Raw genomic sequence first — 9,497 nt, forward strand, 5'->3', positions numbered from 1 at the left:
TGTTCCTTTCAGCCCAAGAGGCTTTTCTTTCGAATCTTGAAGTCATAACTATCAACAGTGACGTGAGTGCCGATACGCGGGTGCGCCGATTGCTTGTCACACATCAATATATTTAATTTTTATTTTTTTTTTATTTATTATTTATAAATATTCAATCACACTATTGTGGCGCCTAGTTTGTTTGTAAATGTCTGCTTGTGAGAAAGAAACACATTTTTTTTCTAATCATTAATACTTTGTTTATGTTTTATCAAGCTTGTTATGATAGAAACCACAGGTGCTTCAAACACTGTTTTAAAAAGCATATTCCAACTAAAAAAAAAACTATTTAAAAAACTTTCCCACAGATCATTCACATGGTATGCTTTCACATTCATTCACTGATATCGATCGTTATGGCACATACACACGCATGTGCATTTACACCCGGTAGGGAAATCCTAAAGCAGTGATACCAGGGTGCGAACTAATTCGAAGTAAGTAGTCGCAAGCTTCTTTGAGACGAATGCCGGACACAATCAGAACCAGTCGAATTTTTTGCAGGGAGCTGGAAAGTAAGCAAAAACACTCGCCTTTCTCGCTCATTATAGCCTTGGCATTGTGAGATGACTACGGCTACTGAGGAAGTAAGTTTGTGGTTTCAGTTCGCGTGGAAGACAAATTATTTTTTAGAATTCAGAATCAAATTTTTCAAGTTAGTAAATTAAAATTCATGAAATTCAATTAAATTCATAATTTATAAATCAAATTCAAAAATTATAATTTTTCAGGTAAGCAGCTGCGTAGGGCAGAAGGCATTATTTTCGAAATGGTTGCAGTTAGTAGTTGAGCCAGTCAGCTATGAAATAAAACGCATCTGGAAAAAAGCTGGATCCACCATTTCAGTAATTTCATGTAAAAATAAAGGCCTTGTTGCAAAGAATTAGAGGAATAATTCTAATTTTTAACAGCTGCTTTATTTGCTTGATGCTTTAAGGAGGTGGTAGGGTTTAGCGCTAAAAAAAACACTTTTTTTTTGAATTTTTTACAGAAATATGGCTTAAGATACTTTAATAAAATCAGTTGCATGTTATTGTACATCTTTTCAATAAGTTTTTAAAAAATATTAATAATAAAATATTAACAAATAAGCCCATGACAGAGTTTTTTTGGAGATATGTTTTTCGAGAGGTGCTCTGCGGTGCCAATCGGCATTCGTCGTAGAATCATCTGAAACCAAAAAAGTCGAATTTTTCAGTTAAAGTATGACGTAATGCCCCCCCCCCACATGAATAAATTTTTTTTTTTTCATTTTTGTAGTTTTGGTGGCAAAAAAACGTAAAACGAGCATTTTTGGCGAAAAATTTCGCCTTATTTGTAAGTGAAAAACAACCTTAAAAAAAATAAATAAAAAAAAAACAGTGTAGGGGGGAGGTATTTTTGATTTAGAAAACGTGTGCCAAATTTGAAAAGAATCGGTTGAATAGTTTCGGAGTTGTGATTGGCACCGACTTTTAAGAAGTCGTTTCGGGAAAAACGCGTTTGAAAAAATGACTCTGAAAAATTATCGATGCTCCGCATTCGAGGTAGAGTGCCTACAAAGGCTATAACTTTGAGAGTTCTGCTCCGATCCACTTAAAATTTTGACACAACATTCTTGAAATGATTTACTATAAGATGAGTGAAGAAAAAAAATTTCGATTTTGTGACCCTAACCCCCCCCACCTCAAAAACCTCATCGGAAGAAGGTGGCTGAAGACATGCTTGATCAAGTGAATTCGGACCAAACGTTTATACATCGCATCATAACGGATAATGAGATGTGGGTATATGAGTTTGACAAGCAAACGAGCCAACATGCAACCAGGCGGCTGAATGGCGCTATCCACATGACCCGAAACCCAAAAAAACACGTCAAAGTCGGTCAAAAGTGAACGCCCTGCTACTAGTTTTCTTTGATTATCATGGTGCTATGCACCCGGAATTCGTTCCAAATGGTTCTACGGTAAATAAATAATATTATTTGGAAGTTATGCGACGTTTGAGAGAGAAGGAAGGAAGTGCGTAGGAAACGGCCCAATTTGTGGAAAGAAAACTCATGGATCTTGACCCATGATAACGCACCCCGTCTCACAAGGCTCATATTGTGAACACTTTTTTGGCCAAAAACGCGACAAATATCATCGAACAACCACCGGACTTAGCCCCCTGTGAATAAATTTCCTTTTCCCAAAACTTAAATTCCCATTCCGCGGACGCCGCTTTGAGTCGCCAGCACACGATCTCTCCGAGAGATTTAAAGCTCTTTGCAAGCGTATTCTTGAACATGCCCCTTGCTATGATTACAAAGTCATCTGCATATTCTAGACAGTGGATGTCATTGTTTATTAGCAAGTCACCAACGACTAGGCTCCACATAAAGGTGATAGGACCCACCTGCGTGCACCCGTTATTTGTTAGAAGTTTAATAGTACTATCCGTTATTGCGGTTTCAGCTGTCATTATCTGGAGCAGGGACTCTGTCCATTTGCAGATAGGTCATTCCACGTTCCTCTTCTCTAGTGCGCAACATACTCCCGAGTGATAAGCGTTGTCGAGAGCTCCCTCAATGTGAAGGTAGGTACAGAGTACTGTATCCTCATAGCCAAAAGCGCCCTGTATCTTTGCAGAAAACTGATGCAGCGCAGTGTCCGTAGACTTTCTTGACCTGTTTGCATATTTATTTGGATGGACAGGCGCTGTTCGCAGAGTGTTTGATCTGATTTCAATGCCAATAGTCTTCTCCGTCGCTTTCAGTGCAAACGTAAAAGTTAAGACTAATCGGTCCCGTTCCCACGACGATTGGTTCTACGTAACGGGAACGAAGCGGATTTATGTTCCTCGTATGTGTATGGGGAATTTTTATGCTGCTAAAAAAACAACTTAACCGGTGAGTAGTCCTTTTTTCCTATTTTGGTATGAAAACGACATGCGCCCCTCTCCACATTCTCGGGATGTCGGCCAGTGCGAGTACCTGCACAGTGCTAGAGAATTTCCCTATAGGGTATGCAAATGCAATTGGCCCCAATTTTCCATTGAAAAATGTTAATATCTACTCTCAACGTTGCTTTTCAATAATATAAACTAATTTTTAATTTCGACGACAGTTGAACCAATCCAAATTTCTCAAGAATCTCCATACGCGGCTGTAGATCCTCAAGTAGAATATTTTTGTTTTTTGTTTTTTCTATAATTCATTGTTGCTGTTGTTGCTGCTGTTGATTTGCTTATCAGCGCGCCAGTATCTTTAACATAATTGATATTATCGTCATGGATTCGTTGTTGTTGGTATAGCCGCTGCTGCTGTTGTTTTATGGCATCGACATGCGACATTCCAATGGACCAACCAAATCACTCGGCTAGTCGTACGGTCACTGGGAGTATATAAAATGCGTGCATATATGTGTGTGTGAGTGAATGTGTGTAAGGCTGTGTGTATGTAGGAGTGTATGTGTGTATAAGTAAGTATGTATGTATGAAAGCACGCCATATGGTTCACAAGAAATCTTACTCTTAACGCATGTTTCGTGCGTCTATCTGTCTGCCTATCTATCTGGCCGTCTCTGGTGTGTTTGTGTGTGTGCGTGTGTGTGTTACCAAAGCCATAAATATTTGTAGCTCCACGCTCAGCATTTAGTGATCATGTTGACAATTTTTTTTAACTCCTTTTTCATCGACTTTTTATAATTTTTTTCATCCGCACACACACACATGCATACACATTTAGTTTTTTCTACCCTGCGTTTGCTTTATGTTTGTGTTTAGTATGCATTTTGGTGTTTCCTAGAATTTGTTGGGTACAATCAAACCCTTTTTATGCTCTTCCATTTTTTCTACACAAATATTCTGCGTCGTTTATCTTTATTGTTGTTGCTGTTAGTGCGGTCGATGCGTTCTGGTTGACAGTTTCGATGGAAGTCCATTAATAAATGTATCAATATCCTTGCCAACTGAAATTTTTTAGAAGAATACATATACATAAACCTATATAAATGCTCACATACATACATAACTACGTTTTTATACCTATTTTCAGGTTTATTTTATATAAATTATGAAAATTGTTAATCAAGAAATAGATTTTTGATGATAAAAACTAAAATTATTTTTAGGGAGCCCTTTTTTCAGTGCCCGAAGAACCTAAAATCGACACTTAAATCTTCTGCTTAATACAAATTTTCATGAGTTTCAATACTTTTCTAACAAATAGCAATTTCGATTTTATGTTTAACCTTTCAAACCATCTCAGGCTGGCCGGTGTAACATTTATCCTTAATAGTGGTACACAAAAAATAGAAGGAGTCAATAGGCCGCCGCCGTAGCCGAGTGCATTTGTGCGTGACTACCATTTGTGAGTGCGTAGGCTCGAATCTCCGTGCATGATACAGCAAAATGCAGAAAAGGTTTTTTTCTAATAGCGGTCACCCCTAGCCGGGCAATGGCAAACCTCCGAGTGTATTTCTGCCATGAAAAAGCTCCTCATAAAAATATCTGCCGTTCGGAGATGGCTTAAAACTGTAGGTCCCTCCGACCCTCCATTTGTGGAACAACAACAAGACGCACACCACAAATAGGAGGAGGTGCTCGGCCAAACACCTAACAGAAGTGTAGGCGCTAATTATTTATTTTATTTTTAAGGAATCAAATCGCAGTTTCCAGGCATCCAAGGGACATGACCGATTGGACTGAATATTCGATTTTTGAAGAAGATCGAACGTTTTTAATATTTCTTAAGTTGTTTCAAGCGAAAGGTGGCCCATTTTGTAAATACCTAAGCAAAAACCAAATGTATGTCATAACACAGATACAATTTTAGCTATCAAGTTAAAAACAAAAACAATCGATTGTTGAAAGCCTCAAGGTAGATAAGCCACCCTGTAGCTGATATGCCATTCCAAAGGCAGATTGACATCTTTATATCCACGATGGTGACGCCTTTCACGATCTCGTTACTTTGCTCTCAAGTATCAGCTGATTTTCGTGACATCATGGATTTGGTGATCAGTATGACCAGATTAACATTTTCGTAACTTGATTTATTTTTTTTTTTTTGTTATTTAGTCTCGGAGATTTAATTTTTTTTTACTGACATTTTTCTATTTTATAAATACGTTAAATATATAATTTTTTTAATTAGTTCAATAATTTGCTCAGTTCTATTTAGCTTAACATTTTTTTTATCATCTGGTCACACTATGGGCGATTGCGATTATTGTTGGTTTGTGTGTTATTTATGCGTGTTCTAAGCAGGCCACAGGCGGGATACAAATCGAAACAATCGAGGAACAAAAGAGAAAAATGAGATTTGCACTTTTAAAACAACAAATTTTATGAGAATCAACAAATTTTCAATAGCACTAAAATCTTCTCAGAGTGGCCATTTTTAGCCTTTTTTTAATTATATATTTTTTTTTAACTTAAAATTTAAATAGCTTTCAGTTAAAAAAAAGAAACAAACCCCAAACTTCACAATTTTCGCATTTTGAGGTAATAAAAAAGCAGTGAATTTATTGAAAAGAACAAATGGCTGGCAACACTGCACAATATTAATAATTTTCTTATACAGGGAGCTTTCAGTTTGAGTTTCTTTTTTAAATTCAAATTAAACACATACAAGGTGAAGTCACAAATAAACAAGACTGGCGTCATAAAAATGTTTTTGAAAAGTTTATGGCGATGATTGTCTCCGCGTGCCAGAGTTCACGATTGGTTTACACGTTTCAGCGTGGTTTCACGTGATTGTGAGCACATAAATGACAATGAACATTCGGCCCGTATCAGCCCATAATCAGTACTCACCGAAAACTCCATCGAAATTGTTCGTAAATTTACCAAAAATGAACCGAAATCATCGTTGAAATTCATGGAATCGGAGTTGAGTATCTCAAAACGTCGATTTATCGCATTTTAACTGATCATTTGGGCTTACGAAAAGTCTATGCACAATTCATTCCGCACAAGTTAACTGAGGACGAAAAATTGTTCAGAATTCAACATGCGAAAGACCTCATTAAAGAGGGGAGAAGAGACGAGAACTTGCTTTACAACATTTCAACTGGTGATAAAACGAGGTGTTGCCTACATGAACCTGAAACTAAGCGTCAAAGTGCCGAATGGAAGGCCCCAGACAAGCCACCACCCAAAAAATTGCGTTTGGAGAAGTCAAAACTCAAGTCGATGCTCATTTGTTTTTACGATTCCAAGGGAATTGTCTATAAGGAGTTCGTGTCAACGGGCCAAACCGTCAATGCAATTTTCTATCTTGGCGTTTTGAAGCGTTTGTTGGGTCGCATTCGTCGAATTCGCCCTGAATACTGCGAAGGAGGAAGCTGGCGCTTGTTGCATGATAATGCACCATCTCATCGATCGACTCTTATGACTGATTTTTTGACTAGAAATCAATCACTTATCATATTCGCCTAATATGGCTCCCTGTGACTTCTATCTATTCGGAAAATTGCATTTGGCCATGAAAGGAAAACGTTTTCCATCCGTAGAGGCCATCCAAAAGGATTGTTCCGACATCCTGAAGGACATTCGAAAAGCTTTTAGATCGCGCAAAACAGTGTATCGGGGCCAGAGGGGACTATTTTGAATAAATAAGCTCGAAGTTATCAGAATAAAACGTCCGTCGTTTCTATTTTAGCTCAGCTTGTTTATTTTGGACTTCGTCTTGTATTCTAACATATTGATAAACCGTCAATACGAAAAATATTCTAGTCGAAATCAATAATATATTACGGCTGATTTAAAGAGCTTAGGCAAAAAGTTCGTGAAACTGTGCTGTTAGTTGATGTGTGGCATCCAGAATGTAGCTGATTTGGGTTTGTATACAACACAAGCTGGGAGCATCGAGTTGCTATCGAACTCAACGTTTTAGGCGCCAGCCTAATGAGAGGATCGCGCAAAGATCGTAAACAATCGAACTATTCGGCTTTAAGGTTCACTTATCGAATGCAAGTTTGACTTTAAAGCAGTTCGCATTGAGCACTGGAGGTTAAAAAAAAAACTACCGAACAGCTCACACCTTGTTGTCAAGAAACCAGTATACATGCTGCTGCTACTGTTGAATCCAACCTGGATGAAAATCAATTTGGCTTTAGAGCTTCCCGATCATGTATAGATCTTATTAACTAAACGAGAATAAATTTTGAGCAGTGCAATGAGTTTAGTTCGTCTGCATATACTTTTTTTACTTTCATCCAAAAGGCATTTGACAGCCTGAATCGATATTTATTTGGCGACTGTGAAGAAAAAAGAGGTTTGCCACAAAAAATAATGCATTTTATTAAGGCAATGCACACTAACTACAGATGCCGCGTCCTACACATGGGAACACTTTCAGACCCATTTGAAGTTTCTACTGGGGTTTTCCAAAGTTGCATCTTGTGAGCTATTTTGTTCATCCTCGCCTTAGATGAAGTAATGCGATCCACAATCAATGGCCGATAAATTGACTGATTTAGAGAAAACTCCTGTTCCGACTCCCGATTCCATCGTGGAACCGTCAGTGAAGACAGAGAGAGGTGCAAGCTTCGGTGCAGATTTCCCCTCGATTCAATCCTGCCTATTTGGCGTGCCCTAGCACGACCCTCATACTCTGGCTTCGGATAGAGAGATCTGTTCGAAGTTCGGAGAAATGCGGTGTTAACTGTTCCAAAATGCTACCATGTCCCTTGAGAGATTGCCCCCAGAGGCCAATCTCCTTTAACCTGATTGCACTTTGATGCGATGGAAATGACGGAACAGTCAATGGGAAGTAAGAGGAAAAAGACATTCAGGGCAGAAAAGGGGGGAAGTTTTACATGCTCCGGTGATGCCAATGCATGCAGTCCTTTGCATCTTTCCCAGTTTAGTGATATTACAGCCATTTCGAAGAGCTTTCCACCAAACTAGGCATCCATACGTTAAAATTGGCAAAACCACTGCATTGTACATCCACTGCACGACCTGTGGCTTGAGTCCCCATTTTTTACCGAACATAGATTTGCAGGAGTAGAAGGCTATACTGGCCTTCTTTACCCGATTTTCAATGTGTAGCTTCCAATGGAGTTTGGAGTCAAGTATCACTCCACGATACCTAACTTCCGACGAGAACGGGAGAAAGTGGTTGTTTAATTTGGGAAGTCGAAAGGCTGGAGGTTTATATTTTCTGGTAAATAGCACCAGCTCCGTTTTGTCAGAGTTAACTCGGAGGCCGCAAGTGGCAGTCCAGCGACTGAGTACAACCAGTGACCTTTCCAAAATCCCAGACATGTCTGAGAGAAACGGTCCCATTAGGATCAAGTCATCGACGCATGCTAGAGTTTAACCCCACCCTTTTTTAGCATTATCAGAATTTCGTCAATAGCAACTAGCCAAAGTAGGGGCGAAAGGACACCACCCTGCGGCGACCCCCTGTGAACGAAACTAGTGACTTGAGCCCCTCTTGCCACCGCATTAACTTCTCTGCAGCCGTGAATTCCTGCAAAGTGAATTCTTTGCCTTCCAGAGATTTTTTCACAGTCTCTACGAGCTCGTAAAGGGTGTTTTTTTTAGAGGTTAGGTTTTCAAGTTGGCACTACTTTTTTCGTAGATGGTCTTTTTGACAGCTGTCACTTGATTTATGCTCAGTTTGGTTTGCCATTTCATAATGAATAGACTTACACCTGAACAACGTTTGCAAATCGTGCAAATTTATTACGAAAATAATGGTTCGGTTCGCGCGACGCATCGAAGAAAATTTTGTTCAGCGATGAAGCTCACTTTTGGTTGAATCAGGTATGTCAATAAGCAAAATTGTCGCATTTAGAGTGAACATAATCCACAAGCCATTGCTGAGACGCCGTTACATCCTCAAAAAGTCACTGTTTGGTGTGCTCTATGGGCAGAGGGAATCATTGGCCCATATTTCTTTAAAAATGAAGCCGGCCATAATGTTACAGTCAATGGAGAGCGCTATAGAGCCATGATTAATGACTTTTTCGTGCCTGAATTGGACGATGTTGATGTGGACGACCTTTGGTTCCAACAAGACGGCGCTACATGCCATACAGCCAACGCTACAATCGATTTATTGAAGGAAACTTTTGGTGAGCGCATTATCTCGCGCCGTGGACCTGTGGCGTGGCCTCCAAAATCGTGCGATATAACACCGCTGGACTATTTCTTGTGGGGCTATGTGAAGTCGCTTGTCTACGCAGATAAGCCCGAGACTATTGACGTCTTGGAAGAGAATATTCGGCGCGTTATTGCTGACATACGGCCCCAATTGCTGCAAAAAGTGGTCGAAAATTGGGCCTCTCGGCTGGAATTTATTCGAGCCAGCCGCGGCGGCCACTTGCCCGAAATCATTTTTAAAACATAATGGCAAACCCTTATCTTTATAATAAAGCTAAATTCTTGGCCATAACATTAAATTATATGCGTTTTATTTCATCTTGAAAACCTAACCTCTAAAAAAAACACCCTATATAACCCTGATTTCGTGGATTTCCATT

This window comes from Anastrepha obliqua, chromosome 2, assembly GCF_027943255.1.
Source record: "Anastrepha obliqua isolate idAnaObli1 chromosome 2, idAnaObli1_1.0, whole genome shotgun sequence".
Taxonomy (NCBI): domain Eukaryota; kingdom Metazoa; phylum Arthropoda; class Insecta; order Diptera; family Tephritidae; genus Anastrepha; species Anastrepha obliqua.